Source organism: Stenella coeruleoalba, assembly GCF_951394435.1.
Source record: "Stenella coeruleoalba genome assembly, chromosome: 3".
NCBI lineage: Eukaryota > Metazoa > Chordata > Mammalia > Artiodactyla > Delphinidae > Stenella > Stenella coeruleoalba.
This window is the reverse complement of record NC_137148.1, coordinates 148,004,677-148,029,406: the sequence shown is the minus strand read 5'-3', so window position 1 is coordinate 148,029,406 and position 24,730 is coordinate 148,004,677. Positions and strand designations below refer to the sequence as shown.

The 24,730-nt window shown below is 40.7% G+C and overlaps 1 protein-coding gene across 4 annotated transcripts in view; it reads right to left on the bottom strand.

Moving 5' to 3' along the window:
* Positions 1-22,547, bottom strand: part of CREBRF (CREB3 regulatory factor) — a 59,712-nt gene extending 37,165 nt beyond the window's left edge. For 2 of the 4 annotated variants that reach the window (XM_079915736.1, XM_079915733.1), the window contains exon 1: positions 22,259-22,547. The gene's annotated coding sequence lies outside the window, so the exon portion shown is untranslated. Of the gene's footprint in view, positions 1-20,736; positions 21,362-22,258 lie in introns of those variants that run through there. The other 2 variants (XM_079915734.1, XM_079915735.1) reach the window with 2 other exon arrangements.
* Between the last annotated feature and the right edge of the window lie 2,183 nt (positions 22,548-24,730).

Here is a 24,730-nt window from a genome sequence, read left to right as displayed (position 1 = left end):
AAAATCTGAGAACCTCTGCTTTAAACTGAACTTCTTGCTCTTATTCATTCTAGATGCAGTATCATTTCTTAGACTGATGTAAAGAGCCAATTTAAGCTACGCTGCCCTCTGTAGTTAACACATTCTCTGGCCTAGAGCTTCAGAGTGATACATTACATCAATTTCAGAGACCTCTTGCTGAACAAATAAGAGATAGTCAACAAGGACGCAATAATTGTTCTACTCAATTAGATTAATAAATTGAGTATCATCTGCATTTCCTAGATCTTTGCTGGGCTTTTCCCACTACTTGGCTGTCATTCTCAGTGCACTGTTCTAGCCTAGGAAACACCCTCAAGTGCCCAACCTGGGCCCAGAAACAGAATTAACTATGCACCAACCTCACCCACCAGGGAAACAAACAAAATTAAAGAAGACAATAACTGAAATGAAAAACACACTACAAGGAACCAACAGTACACTAAATGAAGGAGAAGAATGGATCCGTGAGCTGGAATACAGAGTAGTGGAAATCACTGCTGCCAAACCGAAAAAAGAATGAAAAGAAATGAGGACAGTCTGAGACCCCTGGGACAACGTCAAACATGCTAATATTCACATTATAGGAGTCCCAGAAGGAGAAGAGAGAGAGAAAGGACCTGAGAAAATATTTCAAGAGATAATAGCTGAAAACTTCCCTAACCTGGGAAAGGAAATAGTCGCCCAAGTCCAGGAAGTGCAGAGTCCCATAGAGAATTAACCCACAGGGGAATACACCACGACACACTGTAATCAAAAGGACAAAAATTAAATATAAAGAGAGAATATTAAAAGCAACACGGGAAAAGCAACAAATAACAAACAGGAGAACTCCCATAGGGCTATCAGCTGATTTTTCAGCAGAAACCCTGCAGGCCAGAAGGGAGTGGCACAATATACTTAAAGTGATGAAAGAGAAAAACCTACAACCAAGAATACTCTACCTAGCAAGGCTCTCTTTCAATTTTGATAGAGAAGTCAAAAGCTTTACAGACAAGCAAAAGCTAAAAGATTTCAGCACCACCAAACCAGCTTTACAACAAATGCTAAAGGGACTGCTCTAGGTGGAAAAGAAAAGGCCACAACTAGAAACAAGAAAATTACAAAATAAAAAATCTCACTGGGAAAGGCAAACATACAATAAAGGTAGGAAATCATCTACACACAAAGCTAGTAGGGAGGTTAAAAGATAAAAGTAGTAAAATCTGGACTTCCCTGGTGGTGCAGTGGTTAAGAATCTGCCTGCCAATGCAGAGGACACGGGTTTGAGCCCTGGTCCAGGAAGATCCCACGTGCCGCGGAGCAACTAAGCCCGTGCGCCACAACTACTGAAGCCTGTGCGCCTAGAGCCCGTGCTCTGCAACAAGAGAGGCCACCGCAGTGAGAAGGCTGTGCACTGCAACAAAGAGTAGCCCCTGCTCGCCACAACTAGAGAAAGCCCGTGCACAACAACGAAGACCCAATGCAGCCCCCAATAAATAAATAAATAAATAAACAAATTTTTTAAAAAGTAGTAAAATCATTTGTATCCAACAATAAGCAGTTAAGGGATACACAAAACAATTAGATGTAAAATAGAAAATCAAAAACAGTAATCATCAGGGGAGTAGAATACAAATTCAGGGTATCTAAAATACGTTTGAAATTAAGAGATCAGCAACTTAAAATAAGCACGTATAAATATAGACTCCTATACAAAAACTTCATGGTAACCACAAAACAAAAATGCATAATAGATATACATACAAAACAGAAAAAGAAATCCAAACATAACACTAAAGTTAGTCACCAAATCACGACAAGAAAACAAAGAATGGGGGGAAAAACCTACAGAAACAAATCCAAAACAATTAACAAAATGGCAATAGGAACATACATATCGATAATTACCTTAAATGTAAATGAACTAAATGCTCCAACCAAAAGACATATACTGGCTGAATGGATACAAAAACAAGACCCATATATTTGCTGCCTACAAGAGACTCACTTCAGATCTAGAGACACATACAGACTGAAAGTGAGGGGATGGAAAAAGGTATTCCACGCTAATGGAAATCAAAAGAAAGCCAAAGTTGCAATACTTACATCAGGCAAAATAGACTTTAAAATAAAGACTTATAAGAGACAAAGAAGGACACTACATAATGATCAAAGGATCAATCTAAGAATATACAACAATTGTAAATATATATGCACCCTACATAGGAGCACCTCAATATATAAGGCAAATGTTAACAGACATAAAAGAAGAAATTGACAGTAACACAACAGTGGGGGACTTTAACACGCCACTTACATCAATGGATAGATCATCCAGACAGAAAAGCAATAAGGAAACACAGACCTTAAATGACACATTAGACCAGACGGACTTAGTTGATATTTATAGGGCATTCCATCCGAAAGCAGCAGAATACACATTCTTCTCAAGTGCACATGGAACATTCTCCAGGACAGATCACATGCTGGGCAACAAAGCAAGTCTCTGTAAATTTAAGAAAACTGAAACTGTATCAAGCATCTTTTCTGACCACAACACTATGAGGCCAGAAATCAACTACATGAAAAAAACTGCAAAAAACACAAACACGTGGAGGTTAAACAATACACTACTAAACAACCAATGGATCACTGAAGAAATAAAGAGGAAATTAAAAAATACCTAGAGACAAATGAAAATGAAAACATAATAATCCAAAACCTATGAGATGCAGCAAAAGTAATACTAAGAGGGAAGTTTACAGCAATAAAGCTTACCTCAGGAAACAAGAAAAATCCCAAATAAACAACCTAACTTTAAGTCTAAAGCAACTAAAGAAGAACAAACAAAACCCAAAGTTAGTAGAAGGAAAGAACTCATAAAGGTCAGAAGAAATAAATGAAGTAGAGACTAAAAAAAACAATAGAAAAGACCAACAAACTAAAAGCTGGTTCTTTGAAAAGATGAACAAAATTGATAAACCTTTGGCCACACTCATCAAGAAAAAAGAGAGGGACTTCCCTGGAAGCACAGTGGTTAAGAATCCACCTGCCAACGCAGGGGACACGGGTTCAAGCCCTGGTCTGGGAAGATCCCACATGCTGTGGAGCAACTAAGCCTGTGCGCCACAACTACTGAGCCTGTGCTCCAGAGCCTGTGAGCCACAACTACTGAGCCCATGTGCCACAACTACTGAAGCCGGTGCACCTAGACCCCATGCTCCGCAACAAGAGAAGCTACCACACTGAGAAGCCCGCACACTGCAATGAAGAGTAGCCCCCCCGCTTGAGGCAACTAGAGCAAGTCCGCACGCAGCAACAAAGACCCAAAGCAGCCATAAATTAATTAATTTTTAAAAAGAAAAAGAAAAAAAGGGAGAAGGCCCAAATCAATAAAATCAGAAATGGAAAAGGAAAAGTTACAACCAACACCACAGAAATACAAAGGCTCATAAGAGATGACTATGAGCAACTGTACACCACTAGAATGGACAACCTAGAAGAAATGTACAAATTCTTAGAAAGGAACAATTTCCCAAAACTGAACCAGGCAGAAATAGAAAATACGAACAGACTAATTACCAGTACTGAAATTGAATCACTAGTTAAAAAACTCCCAACAAGCAAAAGTCCAGGACCAGATGGCTTCACAGGCAAATTCTACCAAACATTAAGAGAAGAGTTAACACTTACCCTCCTGAAACTATTCCAAAAAATTGCAGAGGAAGGAACACTTCCAAACTCATTCTATGAGGCCACTACTACCCTGATACCAAAACCAGACAAAGATATCACAAAAAAAGAAAATTACAGGCCAGTATCACCGATGAACATAGATGCAAAAATCCTCAACAAAATAGTAGCAAACGAAGTCCAACAATACGTTAAAAGGATCATACACCATGATCAAGTGGGACTTATCCCAGGGATGCAAGGATTTTTCAATATCCACAAATTAATTCAGTGTGATACACCACATTAACAAACTGAATAAAAACCATATGATCATCTCAGTAGATGCAGAAAAAGCTTTTGATAAAATTCAACATCCATTTATGATAAGAACTCTTCAGAAAGTGGGCATAGTGGGAACAAACCTCAACATAATAAAGGCCATATATGACAAACCCACATCTAACATCATACTCAATGGTGAAAAGTTGAAAGAATTTCCTCTAAGATCAGGAACAAGACAAGGATGCTCACTCTCACCACTTTCATTCAACATAGTTTTGGAAGTCCTAGCCACAGCAATGAGGAAGAAAAAAAAAGAAAAGAAATAAAAGGAATCCAAATTGGAAAAGAAGTAAAACTTTCACTGTCTGCAGATGACATGAAGATACAGATACATATGCAGATACATAGAAAATCCTAAAGATGCTACCAGAAAACTACTAGAGCTCATCAGTGAATGTGGTAAAGTTGCTGGATACAAAATTAATATACAGAAATCTGTTGCATTTCTATATACTAACAAAAAATATCAGAAAGAGAAATTAAGGAAACAATCCCATTTACCATCACATCAAAAAGAATAAAATACCTAGGAATAAACCTACCCAAGGAGGCAAAAGACCTGTACTCCAAAAACTATAAGATGCTGATTTAAAGAAAGTGAAGATGATACAAAGAGACGAAAACATATACAGTGTTCTTGTGTCAGAAGCATCAGTATTATTAAAATGACCATAGTACCAAAGCAATCTACAGAATTCAATGCAGTTCCTATCAAGTTACCAATGACATTTTTCACAGAACTGGAATGAAATTTTTTTTAATTTGTATGGATACATAGAAGACCCCAAATAGCCAAAACAGTCTTCAGAAAGAAGAATGGAGCTGGAGGAATCACGCTCCCTGACTTCAGACTATACTACAAAGCTACAGTCATCAAACAGTATGGTACTCACAAAAAAAGATACATAGATCAATGGAACAGGACAGAAAGCCCAGAAATAAACCCATGCACTTATGGTCAATGAATCTATGACAAAGGAGGCAAGAATATACAATGGAGAAAAGACGGTCTCTTCCATAAGTGGTGCTGGGAAAACTGGACAGCTACGTGTAAAAGAATGAAATTAGAACATTCTCTAACACCATGCACAAAAATAAACTCAAAATGGATTAAGGACCTAAATGTAAGACTGGATACTATAAAACGCCTAGAGGAAAACATAGGCAGAACACTGTTTGACATAAATTGCAGTGATTTTTTTTTAATCTGTCTCCTAGAGTAATGGAAATGAAAACAAAAATAAACAAATGGGACCTAATTAAATTTAGAAGCTTTTGCACAGCAAAGGAAAACCATAAACAAAACGAAAAGACAACCTATGAACTGGGAGAAAATATTTGCAAATGATGCCATCGACAAAGGATTAATTTCCAAAATATACAAACAGCTCATACAGCTTAATATCCAAAAAACAAACAACGCAGTGAAAAAATAGGCAGAAGATCTAAACAGACATTTCTCCAAAGAAGACAGACAAATGGCCAAGAGGCACATGAAAAGATGCTCAATATCACTGATTATTAGAGAAATGCATATCAAAACTACAATAAGGAAAAAATAAATAAATAAACTACAATAAGGTGTTTCCTCACACCAGTCAGAATGACTATCATTAAAAAGTCTACAAATAATAAATGCTGGAGAGGGTGTGGAGAAAAAGGAACCCTCCTACACTGTTGGTGGGAGTGTAAATAGGTGCAACCACTATGGAGAACAGCATGGAGATTCCTTAAAAAACTAAAAATAGAGTTACTATATGATCCAGCAATCCCACTCCTGGGCATGTATCTGGAGAAGACTCTAATTTGAAAAGTGTCCCAATGTCCACTGCAGCACTATTTACAGTAGCCAAGACATGAAGGCAACCTAAATGTCTACTGACAGAGGAATGGATAAAGATGTGGTATACATACATACAATGGAATATTACTCAGCCATAAAAAAGAATGAAATAATGCCACTTGCAGCATCATGGATGGACCTAGAGATTATCATATTAAGTGAGGTAAGTCAGACAGAGAAAGAAAAATACCATATAATAATCACTTATTTGTGGAATCTAAAAAAATGACACAAATGAACTTATTTACAAAACAGAAATAAACTCAGACATAGAAAACAAACTTGTGGTCATGAAAGGGGATAGCAGGGGGTGGGGGAGATGAATTAGGAGTTTGGGATTAACATATACACTATTGTATATAAAGGAAATAACCAACAAGGACCTACTGTATAGCACAGGGAACAATACTCAATATCTTGTAATAACTTATAAGGGAAAAGAATCTGAAAAAGAATATTACATATACATGTATAACTGAATCACTTTGCTTTACACTTGAAACTAACACAACACTGTAGATTAACTATACTTCAATAAAAAAAAGAAAAAAACTAAACGGCCTTATGAATTAGAGCAAGTTAGTTAAATGTATGCTTTAGCTCCCAGACTGAGGAATTACAATTATTATCCCTTAACTATGTAATAGAGGTGTTATGAGAATTGAATGAGATATTAAATTAGGATGTAGCAATGAACTAAATCTGAAAGGTGATTATTATCAATAGGTGTATTTTGCCAACACATTCTTTTCTCCCACAGCTATTCCAGCTTAAAAACTCAACATCTGTGACAGCTGTTGACAACAAAGCTGTATATTTTAAAGACACCAATTCCCAAAAAGAGGGTATCCACCATATAGAGGGTTGAGCTTGTTCTCCTGGGATAAAGGTCCTTAGTTGCTTCTCCTAGTCTCTTAGGTGGCAGCAAACAGGATGGGGGAGGGCCAATTCTACCCCAAGCAGTAGAACCTCTTTTCAGTGATAAACTCTCCCAGTCTCTAAAACTAATGACTAAAGGTCACAACACCAACTATCCTCATTCCCAACATTTTGCACCCATTTTCCAGAAATGCTTGGTACTGTTCCAAACATTTATTGTGAAACAACCAAGAAGAGCAAAATTCCCCACCCAAAAGTGGAAGGGAAAAAGAAGAATAAGGACTTCTACAGCAGTTACACCGTTACAGTTACACCGTTACACAGAATCTTCCATAATGACACACTGCTTCAAAACTACCTCTTAGGGCTTCCCTGGTGGTGCAGTGGTTAAGAATCCGCCTGCCAATGCAGGGGACACAGGTTCAAGCCCTGTTCCGGGATGATCCCACATGCCGTGGAGCAACTAAGCCCGTGCGCCACAGCTAATGAGCCTGCGCTCTAGAGCCCGCATGGCACAACTACTGAAGCCCGCACGGCACAACTACTGAAGCCCGCACGCCTAGAGCCCGTGCTCCGCAACAAGAGAAGCCACCGCAGTGAGAAGCCCGTGCACTGCAATGAAGAGTAGCCCCTGCTCACCACAACCAGAGAAAGCCCACGTGCAGCAATGAAGACCCAATGCAGCCAAAAATAAATAAAGTAAATTTATTAAAAAAGGCAAACAAAACAAACTACCTCCTATACCAGGGAGCCATATACAAAAGGCACATTAATACTTAGATGGCCAAGTGACACTGAGGAGGAAGGTGTAACAACATGCTTTTTGGGGACGCCTTCACACTTCTGTGGGTCTCAAGAATATCCATATTTTATTCAAAGTTTTTGATATTAAAGTACATAAAATGTTAATGATCTAATTTCCCAATGTGTGACCTGAGGAATATTTGTCCCTAGGAATGTTAAATGGTTACTCAACAAAAGGGTTGTGAGGTTAGGAAAACACCACGTTAACCAAACTTATACTGCCTTTATGCAGAATTTCTTGGAAACTTCAAGATGCTAGGTGTTAATGTGCATTACAGACCCCAATAGGTGAACAGAGCAGATCTCATTTCTCAAACTTATTTGATCAAAAAATCCTCCACCCTGCCCTCAAGCTGACCTCAAGGACTAGTAGTTATTCCGAAAAAACAAAAACCAACGACAGCTAGGGGAAAGGCTAAATTAATTCCCCTAGTTACTACTTTCTTATTCACAGCTCTGGCTCACCAGTCCCAATACAGTTTTGTGAGCCTTTCAAGGGAGAGAAGACTGTGGTCCATCAGAAACAATATTTACCAGTAGATTTTCTGTACCTGGGCTCATTCAAAACTATTCAACAACAGCTCCTAGGGGCAGGAAGACACTGCAGTAACAGAGAACTACCTCTCTAAAGCAATGAGATGGGGCAAATGATTTATTTATGAGCAGCAATGGTACCACCTGAAGAGAGCCGCAGCTTCAATCTCTTTTCATAGCCCTTTCCACCAGGTCCTACCCTACGTTTTTTTGGTTCTCCGTTTGAAAATATGTTGAGGCTTACTATGTACATTAGGCAAGGCAAAAGGTCAAGTAAAATAATAGGAAAGATCAAAGGACTTCTTACAAAGGTTCATCCCCGGGACTGCTCACAACACTAATCCAAACCTTAAAAGCCAAATCCAAGAGCTGACTGGTGTGGCCCAGGCAGCTCACACATACCCAAGGGCTCCTAAATTGTGCCCCTTCCAAATCTGAGGGTTTCAGCTGATCCCTAAGGGTCCACATATTTTACCAAAAAAAAGGTTGACATCAAGAAAAATATAAACCTCTTTATAAATAAAAATGTCTATGAATAAGCAGATATTGCATATGATGGCTAGAATCCCTGCAGCTCCTCTTTTATATGTCACTGCCTTAGGCCACTGCTCCCTTTTACTATCTTGAGGGAACTGGTTCCTCACAATAGTAAGCAGCACTTCTGAATCATCAGAGTAGATGTTAAAATTTTTTGACATACCCATCAGGATGGCTATCATCCAAATAAGAGAAAATAACAAGTGTTGGTGAGGATATGGAAAAATCAGAAAACTTGTGCATTGCTGGTGGGAATGTAAAACAATACAGCTGAGAAACAGTTTAGTAGTCCCTCAAAAAGTTAAACATAGAATTACTATATGATCTAGCAATTCCACTTCTGGATATATACCCAGAGGAATCGAAAGCAGGAATTCAAACAGATACGTGTACACCCATGTTCAGAGCAGCATTATTTCCAATAGCCAAAAGGTGGAAACAACCCTAGTGGTCATTGACAGATGAAAAGATAAACAAAATGTGGTATATACACACATTGGAACATTACCCAGTAATAAAAAGGAATGAAATTCTGATACATGCTACAACATGGATGAACCTTGAAAACATTATGCTAAATGAAATAAATCAGATAGAAAAGACAAACAATATACGATTCCACTTATATGAAGTACCAGAATAGGCAAATTCATGGAGACAGAAAGAGAAGAGAGGTTACCAGAGGCTGGGAGAGTACAGTTTCTGTTTGGGGTGATGAAAATATTCTGGATATTTCAGAACAGTGGTGATGGTTATACAAAACTGTCAATGCACTTAATGCCACTGAATTGTACACAATATGGTTTAAATGGCAAATTTTATGTTTATTTTACCACAAGAAAAATTTTTATTATTGTTTTTTTTTTTTTTTGGCTACGCCGTGCATGGCTTCCAGGATCTTTGTTTTTGTTCCCTAACCAGGAATCGAACCCGTGCCCCCTGCAGTGGAAGCACGGAGTCCTAACCACTGGACCACCAAGGAATTCACCACAAGGAAATTAAAAAAAAAAAAAAAGTCTGTGGTAAAACAGGCCAACACATTTATACTGTTATATACCACGGTTTATTTTGATCTTTCCTAAACTCTGCTAGTTCATGTTCATCATTTCTTTCAGGTGGCAGAGTTCTTGGGTTCTCTCTCTGTAGGTGGTAATTGTCCTGACCCCTAATTTAAATCAGTCATTCCTCCTGAGATTTAATCCCCAAGATGAAAGAAAGGGAAGAGGGGGAGGGAAGGAGGAAGGACCCCCACACACTCCATCCAAACTGTTACACTTCAAATGTCCCACTCAACAATTCCTTGCTTTCTGAAAACTACTTAGCAGGAGATCAACAAAACAAACCTTCAGATGCTTACTAAATCAAGCCACTACCTATTTCATGGTACAGTAGAAATCAGAGATCCCCAAATCTCCAAACCACTGAGGAGGAAGAGGCTGACTATGCAAGGAACGCATTGGAGAAAAGGCGGGGGCTGCGTTCTCCCTTCATCATGTAATATAAATCCTGTGAACATGACTGCAGAGAAATTGCTACTCTCTGCCCTTCAACAGCAGTTCTCTAGACTCCAAAATCTGAAAAACAAGTAAGTAAATTTCAATGTAGATGGTTATCCTAATTAGATGTTAATACAATCGGGATATGGATCCTTCTGCCATAACACCTTGTGAATTCTTTATCCCTGGGTCAACCCAATAGTCTCCTTTTATCTTCACACTCAGAATTTAAAAAATAAGGCGGTAAATTAGGTTGGCCACAATATCTTAATTAAATAATTAAAAGCACATTTTCCTGAGGATCCTGAGGAGCTAAGAAAATATACTAAATCTCAAAAGTGATCTCTCCTTGGAATTCTGTCTTAGACAGACACAAGCCCTCTCAGAATTTTATTCAATTCTTTTCCAAAGGCTTTGGCACAACGTTAATCTTTGGGCTACAGAGACAACACACTAGAGCTTATTTAAACCACTTTGGGAACCAATAAGAAAGATCATTAAAGCAGGTTTCTAGATCAGCATGAGGTGAATGGGAAGAGTTTTTATTTCTGAAAACTACTGACGGTTAAGATACTAGTAGGGTCTTTCTGCAGCCTTGATACCTGCCAATTAAGTTGTTCAAAGCACAAGAATAAGAGCATGAGACAGTTTTAGATAGAACCAAAGAATGCATTTCTAACCCCAGCCACCTTTGATTACTCCTGGTAACAAATATACAGTTTATATTTGATGTAACTGTTTACAGATTACAGAAACACTGCTATACCTTGTCATTTAACAAAACCTAGTGAAGTAATTAGGGTTAGTATTAGCACCCCCCACCCTCTGTCTAACCACTTGTACATGAATTTAAAAAGTTCAGCAAGGACAAGAGTTGTCCAAGGTCAGCCAGTAAATGGATGCCTCTGTGCAAACCTATCATCACAAAGACCATCTCTACTCTCAGTGCCTCAAAAGTCATCTCTAGAGAACTCTCGAATCTACCTCTTCATCCTAAACACACCAGTGCACCATCCCTACCATCTGAGATCCAGGTATTTCCCTGGATCACCCGCATCCCATGACCTCGGACACAACATGCCACCTCCCCACCCAAACATTCCTATTCTGCCAATAGTATCATCACTCTCAGACATCCAGGCATGTAACACTGATCTCAGCCTTGACTCTTTCTTTCCTCCTCCCCACTTGCTTTGTTATTAAATCACGTCAGTCTCGTTTATCAAAAATACACTGACGACTTACCTTGTACAGAGCATGCATGTACCTGTCTGACTTTGCCTTTCCCACCTTCTCAACCCTTGCTTGGACCTCATCATTTTCTATTTACCATCCCAATATTTGCCCTGCATGTCTTCTTGCTTTCAGCCTCTCCCTCTCTCCAGTTCTTATGCCCCGTTATAAAATTATTTTCCCTAAACTACCACATCATATTAGCACTGTGCTCATAAGTTTTTAGCAACTCCCGTTATCTCTTGGATAATATTCAAAATACTCAGACACAAGAAAACTATCTTTCCAACCCCATCTTCCACTACTCTTTGATAAATATAACATTAGTATTAGTTTGGTCTTACAATTTTCCCCCAAATCCTTGAAGTACTTACAATCCCACTTCACTCCACTAAGGATGTCCAGCAGTGAGACTCCAGCTTTTCATGCCTTTGCCCATAACGTTTTTCCTCTTTCTCCTCCCCAACCCCTTGCCTCTTCTACCAGAGATTGTAAAATTTTTGAGAATGACCATTACATCTCATGTCTGTTTCACCACAGTGCCAAAAGCAATGCTATGCCCAGCACAGGCATGCAGACAAGAGCTGACTGACAGCAAACAGGAAATCTCCTAAGGCCACAGGTCATTCTGGATAAGGAGTCAAGAGGTGCGACGTTCTTCATGTAGAAAGAGTACATTACAAAGAAGTCAGTCATTCAGTATATATTTATTAAGTCTCTTTTAAATGCTCCAAAGTATCTTGTACAAGCTTGTTCATTTGAGTCTTGAACCACTGTAGTATTGTATAGTAAAAATATTTAACACTGTACTCCTGAATTTTCTTTTAAATTTCCAGGAACAGTAGTGTTTGAATTGCAGTCAATTTTAAAGACCTGAAATAATTTTTGTCTACGGAGGAGAGGGTAGAGGAAAAGAGGAGGATTAAAACTTATTTAAACCAACTGAATCCAGGCACTGGACTAATACATGTTCTTTTTTTAATTTTAATTTTATTTTATTTGGCCACGCCATGCAGCATGCAGGATCTTAGCTCCCTGACCAAGGATCAAACCCTGTCCCCTGCATTGGGAGCACAGAGTCTTAACCACTGGACTGCCAGGGAAGCCCCTGGACTAATAAATGTTGTACTATACTCTCTATCTGTCGCATGCACGCTCTCTCTCTCTCTCTCTCTCATACACACACATTTTTAACTAAGACAAAGTACTTTATCCAGGTTAAACACTGGAGTTTTAAAGAATCATTTCGTTTTCTGAGCTGTTCTGCAAAAATCTACAAGATGTAAAAAGGGAACAGTACAATTAAAGGTAGCAGCATAAAAACAGCGGTGCACGTGAGATCACACTTGAGCCGTCCAGCAAGATTGCAGGGAAACATCCATCATAGAGGACACTGGGGACATACCCTAACAACTTCAGTGCTCTTGTTATCAGGGATCTGGACTCTTCCTCAAAATTTATTGTCTCCTCCCTCCCTTCTCAGAGTTGATGCTTTTCACAAGTAGCATGAATGTATGCTAGAGACAATTTTGAAATTCCCTTCGAATTCCTTCCTAGTGTGAAATGGGCTATATAAACCACCAGCTCAGGACTATAGAGGTACGGAGGTTGTGGCGCAGGGCTACAAAGAGGTTGTGAATACAGTTTTGCAATCATTTCTTTCAAAACTGAGAAAGGCTGCCTGCCTCTTTGGCTCCAATACTCCTAAAGACTTGCTCTTTGAGAAACAAACTCTAGATTCAAGATAAAATGTTCTGCTTTAAAATTGAGTATTTGGAATTTCATTCCAGATTCTTACTTGCCTTCTTTTATTTGTAAATACAAGAATTCCCCCTCTTACTTTGCAGGGATATTGTGATTCATGATAATATGTAAGGAATCTAGCCCTGGCACAAAACAGACAATAAATGGTGGCTATTTTTTGTTTCCTGATTCCTTCGTCAGTGTAAGATGTTCCTGGGATGTGGCTGCTATTGAATGTATAAACCTAAACTCAATTCAGAATCCTAGATTGTCTGAATTCCACACTTAATTATCACAAAAACCCAACTGCCTGGAACTAGGGTGAATAAAGGATATGCAGGCAACACAGGTCATTTAACACCCTCGCTCCAGCTTTATGAGGGTGAAATGTTCAACATGCTGGTTTAATCAGCAAAAGAATCTTTGGAGTCACAAAGTAATTCATAAAGTTGCAAACTAGTCATCTCTACACACAGTAAAGAATTGGTGGATAAATTACAAGGGGAAAGGCTTCTTCAGAGAAATTACTGCTCTTATTGTTCAAAAAATTACATACAATTTATCTTTTTTATAGTATTTATACTGGCTTCACCAAAGAAGCTGAGCAACTCGAGGGAATGGATTTATACAAAATTTATCTTTGTACTCGTAATACCTTACACAGTTTCTAACGAACACACACACATACAAACACACAGTTTAATCTATACTATACTTGTCTCAACAGGGTTCAGAATAAATCAAAGGAGGCAGACTATCCCAATTGCTGGGAAAACATAGCTTTGAATAGAATCAGCAGCTCTCAGAAGAGAAATACAAAGAGTAAAAAGAATCTGGTCCCACCCTTCCATTAGACACTCATAATTCTTATATCCCCCTACAATCAGAAAACAGAATAAAATTCATTTACAGTAATTCATTAGTTTTTAACCTGGGAGATAGAAAATCAGCAAGTTATTATTCTAAGCTATAAAACAAATGTAACAAGGTCCTAATAAGTTCACTCTACCAAGAGTATGAACATTTTAAAACAAGAGACAAAAAACTGAAGGCTTTGTTTTTTTGGCCATGTTGCACGGCTTGCAGGATTTTAGTTCCCCAATCAGGGATTGAACCTTGGCCCCAGCAGTGAAAGCACCGAGTCCTAACCACTGGACCGCCAGGGAATTCCCAAAAAACTGAAGATTTAAAGCAAAGATCTCAAACTGGATTGCAGCCACAAATCAATGCCTACATATGAGTTTTGTTCAGCCCACACATTAGTGTTTTGAAAAAATTAAATTTTAACTGCCAGCACTTAAGTTGGAAATTTCATATAAAATTTCTGTATCCTGTTATCAAATGCCACTCCTTGGGGGAGAAATATCAGACCTGACAACATTGGGTACATATTCTCAGGAAGATCACTTGAATTGAAGTGAGAGTTATTGCTTGAAACGGGCCTGTGCTTTCCAGCTTGCTCCAATCTCCAACCAGGCCCATTTTACAAGTAGGGAATCTTAAAGATTCTCAAGGGCTTCCCTGGTGGCGCAGTGGTTGAGAGTCCGCCTGCCAATGCAGAGGACATGTGTTCGTGGCCCGGTCCGGGAAGATCCCACATGCTGCGGAGCGGCTAGGCCCGTGAGCCATGGCCGCTGAGCCTGCGCGTCCGGAGCCTGTGCCCCACAACGGGAGAGGCCACAACAGTGAGAGGCCCGCGTACCGCAAAAAAAAAAAAGAAAAAAAGATTCTCCAAACCACAGAATTAGCAAAAAGCTTGTTTGGGAACACAGGTAACTCCAGGACTTTCATTCTTAACCATTTTGCAACTCGACCTCCAAAATGAAAGGGAATGTGAAAACAGGTATTTAAAAGAACTGTACATGAATGTCTACTGCAGCTTAATTCACAGTAGCCCAAAATCTGGAAGCAACCCAAATATTCACCAATTGGTAAATGGACAGACAAATCGTGGTACATCCGTATAATAACAAGTACTCAATTGATAACTTGAAACAACATGAATCTCAAAAGCATTATGTTAAGTAAAAGCAGTCAGACTCGAAAGACAACACATTCTATGATTGCATTTATATGAAATTCCGGAAAAGAAAAAACTACAGTGATAGAAAGTAAATCAGTAATTGGGGCTGGGGTGAAGGGGAGCACGAGGGAACTTTTTGTGGTGATGGAAACATTCTATATCATGACTGCAGAGGAGGTTAAACAATTGCATACATTTGTCAAAACTAAAAATTGTGTGAATTTATGTAAATTATACCTCAATAAAGCTAGTTCTAAAAAGAGGTGTTCAGAAAAGGCTATAAAACTAGAGAGAAGAGTACTGCCATCTCTACCTGGGAAAGTTTCAGGCAAGGTGAGATTTGAATTGGGTCTCATCACAGAACAAGTTTAAGGCACATAAGAAGTAAAAAACACAAGATATAACTAGTAATATTCTGCACTGTAGCCTATGAGAAGTGACAACTCTGAATACAAAGAAAAATGCTTCGAAAAAGGAAATTCATAGAGATGGATAATTAGTACCTAGATAGGTATCAAAGACAAGTTGATTTCACAAGATTTCCCAAGAGGGAATCAACTCAGACATATATTGCTGTTCATATGCAAAATAAACAGTAATGTGAAAGAATTTTTGTTTTCTTTTTAAATAGAGCAAAATGAAAAGTAAGACTCAAAAAAGGGAAAGGAAACCTAAAGAGAGTAAAGGAAGGGATGGCGGCAAGGAGATGAAGTAAAGGTAAGGGACACACTGGGTCAGAATCAAAGGTACCTGGTGACCACAGATGAGAAGACAGAGGGAGGCGTGTCAGACCTTGATGAGGGGCTAAAAGAAAAACTAAAAACTAGGGGGAAAGAGACCAAAGTCAGAGCTACAGAGACCTGAGTGCAAAGCAGGCCCAAGAGAATTAAAGGACAAGGGAAAGCAAAAATGTTCTTTCCTCCTAAATCTCACAAAGTAGTCCCTTCCTCTTCCATCTCCACCTCTGCCTTAGTTGAGGCCTTCTCATACCCAACCCCACCCTACACATCTTGTACACCTTTTAGACTTCCCTGACTTCCTTCACTAGTCTTCAAACCCAGTTCAAATGCCGTCTTTTCTGGGAAGCTTCTCCAACTTGCCCAGGCAGAGTTAGTAGCCCATCTTCCATATTCTCAGGACATGTTGTTCTAAATACTATAATGTTGAACTGCAATGTCTGTCTCCTCTACTCATCAACTCCAGCAGAGGATTCAGTAGTAAGGATGTAAACTCTTACTAAAAACAGTTCAAAAAGCTATAAAGTCTACCTCATCTTTTACAACACAAGTAGGATGTTTGAAGCCTTGCTGTTTAAAGGGTACAGTGAGGGAATTCCCTGGCAGTCCAGTGATTAGGACTCAGTGCTTTCACTGCCAAGGGTCCAGGTTCAATCCTTGGTTGGGGAACTAAGATACTGCAAGCTGAGCAGTGAGGCCAGGAAAAAAAAAAAAAGGGTACAGTGAATCTTTCAAACAAGAGTATATCCACCCTGCCCCTTGTTTCTCCCTATAACATCAAGGACATTTTAAGTTTTGTTTTCATAATGCTTTAAATTTCTTGGTGAATGGCAAACATATAATAGGGAAGAAGGCAAATTGTACCAGGAATGGTGTGTAACAGTCAAAGGAACTTCCTCTACAAAACAAAAGGGGCAGCTTAAATTCGCCAAGACAAAACATTATCCGGAAGAAAATAAGTGTCAACAAAGAATCTGAAGAAAACTGAAGAAGGACAAAAAATCAGCAAGCTCATGACGCTTTCGTCAGAAACTTGTCAACATCAATAATACCCAAAGATAAATGAGTGGAAACATGACTTTGTAACAAAAAATGTAAAAGTGGTTTTGGCGTTAAAAGGACAGAATGACAGGATGATCAGAGTTGCTGGGAATTAGTGGAGAGATGAGTAGTTTAGAAAGCTGTTGGGGCAGGAGAGTTCCAATATAGATTTTTGGAAGGAATGTCATGAACTGGCATTGAAAAGGTATACTGTCATGAAGAGGCACACAAGGCTTGGCTGGCAATCGAACGGGATTGCAGTCACAAAGTACCATTTTCTCTCTCCCTCTCTTTTCTCTTTCAAATCAAAACCGCAAGTCCTGAGACTGACAACCTGCGACAATGACTAAGCTTCACCCGCTGACAGGGCTGGGGCCTGGAGGCCCCTGGAGGGGGTGGCCTTGGCGGGGAGATGGCCTCTCCCAGCTGCCCTGGGGCCAGGCTGGCTCCTCAGGGCTTCCAGGGAAGTTCCATCCATCCATTTTCAAAGATGTCAAACCACCCTTCTAACTATGGGGCCTCCTGTCAGGGCCAGACCAGGGAAGGCTATTTTCTATTCTGGGGGATTGTTGTAATTTAAATGATTGTTTTAATAAAAATTCTAAGTTGTAAAAAAAAAAAAAAAAAGGCATACTGTCACGAAAAGGCATACAAGGCTTGGCTGGCAATGGAATGGGATTGCAGTCACAAAGTACCACTGCAGTCCCCTGCATCAAACTCCCTCCACATCTAGCCTTCCCCATTGGGGTAAATCAGACTTATTAGCCAGAATGATTTTACAGTGCTTCTCCCCCAAAGGGACCCTGCTACATAGATGAATAATTATCCCAAACAGCTAAGAAATAAGAGGTTTCACTCACATTTGCCAAACACCCAAAGACCAAGTGTGCCAAGAGCTAATGACAAATCCAAGGACAAAGCACAAGGTCTTTTTGTTGTTGTTTTTTGGGAGTGTGCGCACCTGGAAGGAATATTCAATGAGTCTAACTAACGGAATGTACCTGAAAAAAATTAACAAAAGAATTCAAGGGGTTTTTAGACATCATCGAAATAGCTTCTCTATAAACTTCCTTACAAGAAAGGGTCAATTTTAACATGAAGACTTTTTGTATGAGAAGATGGTGATTAATTACTCCCTTCCAAGTCAGAAAGCCCAACATCTCTACTAATAGCAGACTGACTTCACTGCCTTCCAGATAAGCAGTTTTTAGCGATTCACTCATTTATTTAAGTAGTTCAGAAGCACTAAAAGGTGTGAGGCACTGGAGATATAGAAATAAGAGGCAGACTCTGACCTCAAGTTGCTCGCTGTTAAGTGGGTAGAGAAATGCTGTAGGGTGGGGAAAGTCCTAATAAAGAGAAACTGAGAGGCAATCACTAAGAGAAAGAAAATTGAATCCAGATTTGGGATGTGGTTTCAAGCGGCCTGAAGCATTAGCATATTCAAAGTACAAGAGTTTGAGAACACAATAACTAACAATTTCCCAATATCCCTCTGTGAGATAGAAAAACATCCCCACTATTAACAAATTAATAAATTGAATTACTCATAGTCACCCAGGCAAACATAGGTTAACTAGAACTAGAAACAAGATTGAACGCCACATGATGCTTTTCAGCTTTAAGAGGTCAATATATTCTCTTTCCTGAACTTTCATGCTCATGCTTGAAATCCAGTTCAAATCAACAAGACTGGTGAAATATTACATAAAAACAAAACAAAAAACTACACATGAAAAAGTATTTGCCTGTGTAATATTTTTAGTTACGGCATCTCTGCTTCATTGGGCACTTAGCACCACCTGACATTTTCCAAGGAAGGGGAGTGGCGGCAACCTAAAAATTTTGGGGGTCTTCTTTGAAAAAGCACTCCACCTTATTTAGGTAATTCTAGAAACATCTCAGGCAACAACACAATCAATGTGGCTTCCAAATTAACTATATGTGTATATATATATATATACATATATATATATATATAAAATATATAAATAAGAGCTAAGTGTGTTATCTATTCACTTGACCAACCTCTCTTCAAACAGCTGTACAGTTTTGTTACGAATGATGTGTTAAATGCACTTTTAAACCTCAACAAGACCATACCCTTGAATATACTGAGGTTCTTAGAGACATCTTAAAGCCAAATTTTTTTTCAATCACAATGCATCTCTAAAGTAAATAGGACTTAATAGTCCAACATTTACTTTAAATGGTTTTTCAGGAAAACACCTATTTGCAAATAAAATAAAAATATAGAATACAATGTTGCCATGTGCTCTTACTCTAAAAATTCTTCAAGGCAGGAGATATGTACATTCTGCAAGTGCTCAAATATTACTCGAAGTTCACGTTTATATATGCTGCAATAAGTTAACATCTAAGTACTTAAAACCCAGAGACTGATGTCTTGGAACATGGGTTGACAAACAAATTACAGCCTTCAAATACAGCCTGTTCTTATAAATAAAGTTTTACTGGGTTATAGCCCCAAACATATTGTCTATGGCTGTTTTCATGCTACAATTTGCAGACCTCAGTAGCTGTTACAGACACTACATGGTCCACAAAGCCTAAATATTTACTACTTGACCCTGTACAGGAAGTCTGTACAGGTTACACTATCTTAGAATCATTAGCACCAATGATCTGACAAATTTATGTCCAGTCTAAGAGTTTATCTACTCTGAAAGACAAACTACTGAATACGGTGAAAGAGGATTCATCCCCAAAACATCCAAGTACAAACCCACATGGAAACAAACCTCTGCTGAATCACTGAAAGTCTCGTAGTTGTCAATCTTGACTAAAAACTAAACTTTAAAAGCGAACAGGGAATTTAGTTCTCTTAATCTTTTAAAACTGTGCTACATTAATAGAATCAATATGCAAACTCACTGTATTTTCATTGTCACTTGTATTTAGTTCACCACCACAAGGAGCCATAATTATTCCTTTATTCCTTACACTGGCATCCAAGAACCCACACATGTTAAACTAGTAAACCAGACGAGACATAGTTTTTGTAAAAGCTTGTTTCCCCCTGTCATGACAGACAGAAAATGGGATAGTAAGTGGAGGATCCCAAATCTCTTCTTTTGGATATATTTAGCCTCTTCTATGCTTACTAGTCTAAAAATTCCAAAGATGCTTTATCAATCATATAAAAGAATTACATCCAAATAAGTCCTGTTGGATCTATTTACCATTCTTAGAATAAGAGAAAAAATAAGGTAATATTTTTATTTGTCATAAAAATTATATTTAATAGCTGAAGTCTATCAAATAATCAGGGATTATATTTTCATATATCATTCTTAACAGAACTGTGAGTCAATCATATCAAATTAATACAGAAATCGATAAATCATTTATTTACCAATTATTATTTTTCTCCAATTAACAAAATAGGATATAATGCAAATTCCTAAATAAAAACAGTCAACTCTTGAATAGCCCCTGCACGATATACCTAAGGCACGTTCCTAACCATAAGTGTTTAACCAAAGATGCAACAACAGCCTGGTACCCTTGACAATACCATTGCAGTCACAGATTGTAAGGTTATGTTAACATGAAACTAAATTAAGCATCTAACACGGCGGACAAGATGCCAAAATAATCGTGAACCAAATAAAGTAAAATAAGTTACTTTCTAATTACTCATACCATTTCCTCTTTCATCTTTGGTGTTTCTCCTAGCTATTGTGGATTACAAGAAAATGGGGAAAAAAATATTTAGAAGTACAACCAAGTGACAAACAGTTTACCACAAATCACAAGATTTACAAAGAAATCTTATTTTCTGCTTTTTTAAAAAGAAATAAGTCAGCTCTTGATCCTATTTCTCACCTGCAGGGTATTCGCAAGACAGAGTCTTAAAGAACCTTCAAACCTAAATAATTTTCTCATGGCTCAGTTTTCTCACGAAGCTAATTTAAGTTAGCTACTAATTTATGTAAGCAGGAGGGGCAAATTACTACTAAGCTAGGGCAAACACGAGGGGCCTGATCTTTAGAAGGTATCCTGATGAAAAAACGGAGACCCCGCCCAGCCCTTAACTTTTCTCGGCTTTTCTAGTCCTGGCTTCCTCTGTGCAAAATCCAGAAAAACATAACTTCCTCCTCACTGCTTCTATCTGAGGCCTGGTGCAGAAATTTAGACCGCTAGTTATCCAAGTACCTTCTTAAGGCTCAAGCTCGCTCAGAAACAGCAAAAAGGTTTGCCTTCTTGGGTTAAAGGAGGGCAATTACAGGGTTTGGCGGCCGGGTTTGTCAGGAAGCGTAAGGCCGAGAAAGAGGGCGAATCCAGAGACTGAGCTCCATCTAGTCCCAGGAACCACCCCCAAGGGGCGGCTAGACTGCCCTCGGTACTTCCCTGCCTCCTCTGCTCGGGTGGGGAGAGCGGTGGGTCGGGGTCAAGCTCCCCTGAGCTACTTCATCGTCCGATATGACTCGCCTTCGGACACCCGAAACGCCCCCGGCCCGGCTCCCTTGCCCTTTGCCCTGTCTCCTCCCCTCTCAGTGACCCACCACCACCGGTCCCCTCCCATCTAACATGGCCGCCCCACCCGGCCCACCCCGGCACAGCCTAACATTTGGGGGTCCGAGGCACCGCCTCCCCTACTCTCATTGGCTTGGCAGCCTTCATCCGCCTGCTCCATTGGACAGCAGACCTGCCACTCTGCGCAGAAAGCTCCGCCTCCAAGCCGCTTCAAGCTGCTTTGAGAAGACATATAAACAAATCCCGGGAGGGAGGCCCCCGCTCGCCAGTCGCCGGGGCGGGGACGGGAAGGGGAGCGGCCACCCCCGAGACACCCCTGCCTGGAGCCCCCCAACCCCCAGCCCGCGCCTCCTCGTCTCCTGTCAGCCTGGTTCCAACCTTCGTGGCCCCGGCCCTTCCTCACACGCCCCTCTCTCTCGTCCTCCCCCGCCAGCCTCGCCTCCCCTCCCTTCCCCGGCCCCTCCCACCCGCTCGCTTCTCTGACAGGCCGGTTGCCGGCAGCCACGGCCCCGGGCTCCGAGGCAGCGGTGAAGGGCCGGGCGGCCTGGCAGGGCGGACGCCCGGCACTGCCCACCCCTGGCCTAGCCTGCCTCCCGCCCGAAGCTCCCTCTACCGCCGCCCCGCGCTTTTATATAACCATCCCGGGCCGGGGGTGGGGGAGGGGAGCCAGAACCCCCGTGACCGGCAGGCGGCAGCCTGCGGCCCGCGCGCCCCCAGACTCTGCCCTGGTCCTGGCCCCCGCCCCGCGCCGGCCCAGCGCAAAGCCCCGGCGCTGCCACCTCCTAGGCCAGCGGCCCTCCTCCGCCCCCCGCCCGGCTCGTCCCCTAGTCCTGGCCCCTGCGGGCTCCGGGTGGCGGGCAGCGGAGCTCACCTGTGGGAGTGGGGGCGGCTCAGGGGCTGGGTCCGGTTCCGCTGCAGGGGCCGCGGCCCCTCTCCATGCTTCCTCGGGTTTGTTTTGTTTATGTCCTTCCTGACGGGTTCCCGGAAATCGCGTGACTCGCCCCCCTCACGTGGGCCGCGGCGAGGAGGAGGAGGGAGGCGGGGGCCCGCCGGCCTCGGGCCAATCGCGAGGCGTCCTGCAGCCCGGCCAATCAGGAGATCGGCCCGGTGAAGCACCCCTATCACATGACGCGGGAGGGGCGGGTGGCCGGGAAAAACCAGAAAGAGGGGGCGGAGCGGGGGCTCGGCGCCTGCAGCTGCATTGTGGGCGTGGGCCGTCTGATAGCCAGCTACCCTCACGTTTCTCGGCGCTGTTCGTTTACAAATGCTTTCACGTCCTGCATTCTATCTAACCTTAGAACTACGCTGTGAGGCCGGAAGTGCTCGTATGCCCATTTTACAGTTTAAGTTCACTGAAACTTGAAGGAATCTACGAAAACAGAGGGCATTAACTTAGGAGGGGGATTGCATCCACTTTCTGTTTTATGAATGTTCTTCGCATCTGAACCTCTCAATTCACTGAGAAACTGACCTTGCCTTCAGTCGTTCGATCATTCTTCCAACTAATATTTATTGCACACGTTTGCTCCAGACGCTGGAATAAACCAGATTTCGTGCACCTTTGAGACAGCGATCTGTACACAACGGTACAAACAGAATGCTACCAGAGCGCCTAGACAAACAAGCCTTCGTAACACATGTACCTGAGTGTGTGTGTTTCCTAATTCTATTAATAATAACACGCAGTGCTAATACACCAATTTTTCAGACGGGGAAATTAAGGCTCAGAGAGGTTAAGTTACTTGCTCAAGGTCAGGCAGTTTGTAAATGACCCAACTGGGACTAGAACCCAGTTCTGTCATCACAGCCTGCGCTTGCAGACTGCTCTTTATTCTCCTTAAGGGCACAGAATTCATCTTCTGAGCACAGAAATCTGATTTTAGTAAGCATTGGGAAAGGACGATTGGGGAACAGAAATGCTTGACTAGATTCCTTTAGGATGCCAGTTTCCTCTTAGGAGTAATTGCCTTTGAAAAGGTGGCTCCTCTTTGCACACATATAGAGAAGTAGTAACGTCAATGTCAAAACCATGGACTTTTGAATCAGAGAGTTTTATAGGTCATAAGCTTCAAGAGAACAAGGACCAGCCTGTATTGTTTATCCTCTACCTTTCATGCCTGCCACATAGTCATTAAATACTCGTTGAATAGCAACCTGGATTTGAAACCTTGCTCTACCGTGTGTGAATCAGCACAAATTATTTAACCTCGTGAGGCTCCACTGTAAGTAGCTCATGGGGTTGATGTGAGAACTGAGCGAAAATAATTCGTATAAAGCACTTACCATAGTGCTTCAAATATAGTGAGCACTTAATGAATGACAGTATGATTAGATTGTTTCAAGGACATTATTTAGAAGATCCACAGCAGACTAAATACAAGCAAGGATAACTTTAGACTTCAGCAGTTAAACAGCTACTGAAATAATACTTTTGTACACCATATTAATAGATAAGTATATGTAGATACCAAAGAGGACAGTAAAAGTAAATCTCACCTCTGTATCCTTCAAAATGCCTTAGGGTCTCAATACCCAATGAAGGAATGAGTATTTTCCCGATTGCACAGAAGTAGCAGGACTATAATTATTTTCCTAAGTCTAACATACCACCTTCTAATTTTCCACACGAACTGGAGTTTAAAAATGAAACCCCAATAGAAAAACTAGCTTGGGAAGTTTGAGCCATGTTCCTCTCACTCATTCATGAGATTCATGCATTAAATCTCTGTAGGTCACAGATAATCCTCTCTCGTAATACTATATTTGGAAAAACTCCAGCAGATGGTTAGCTTTTCCACTGTTACTGCCCTTTGAACATAAGTATTTTCACCTCCTCTACTGGGCAACAGTTTCTTGGGCTCAAGGACCACCCAGATTCTTCTCCCAGCACGAGACTCTGCCCATTGAAAGCACTTACTAATGAATTACGTTGTATTCCCGCCTTTGCATGTTCTGTTGTCTTGGAAAGGACAGACTTTTGGCTAACAGAGACCTTTCCATCAAGCTTTACTAATGACTACTTCCTGCTCTGAAGTGAATGAAATCACTGACTCCTAATTGATTTCTGTTTCTCTGGGCTTTATCCTGCCAGTCAAAGTTGGCAGGGAGTTAGGACTCTGGAATAGCACTGCTTTGAGTTTCAGAAGGCTCCTCTTGTTCTAGCCACAAAGCAGTAACCAACTGCCATGACCACTTCCAAAATGCTTAACCTTGATATTGCAGAACCATTTACATACTGGGATAGCCTGAGTCAGAAAACTATGTTTTACCCAAATATGAGTCAATGGGGTAAAAAAGTAATACTTAGGACTCCACTGAATTCTTGAAAATAATTTTTATTGTT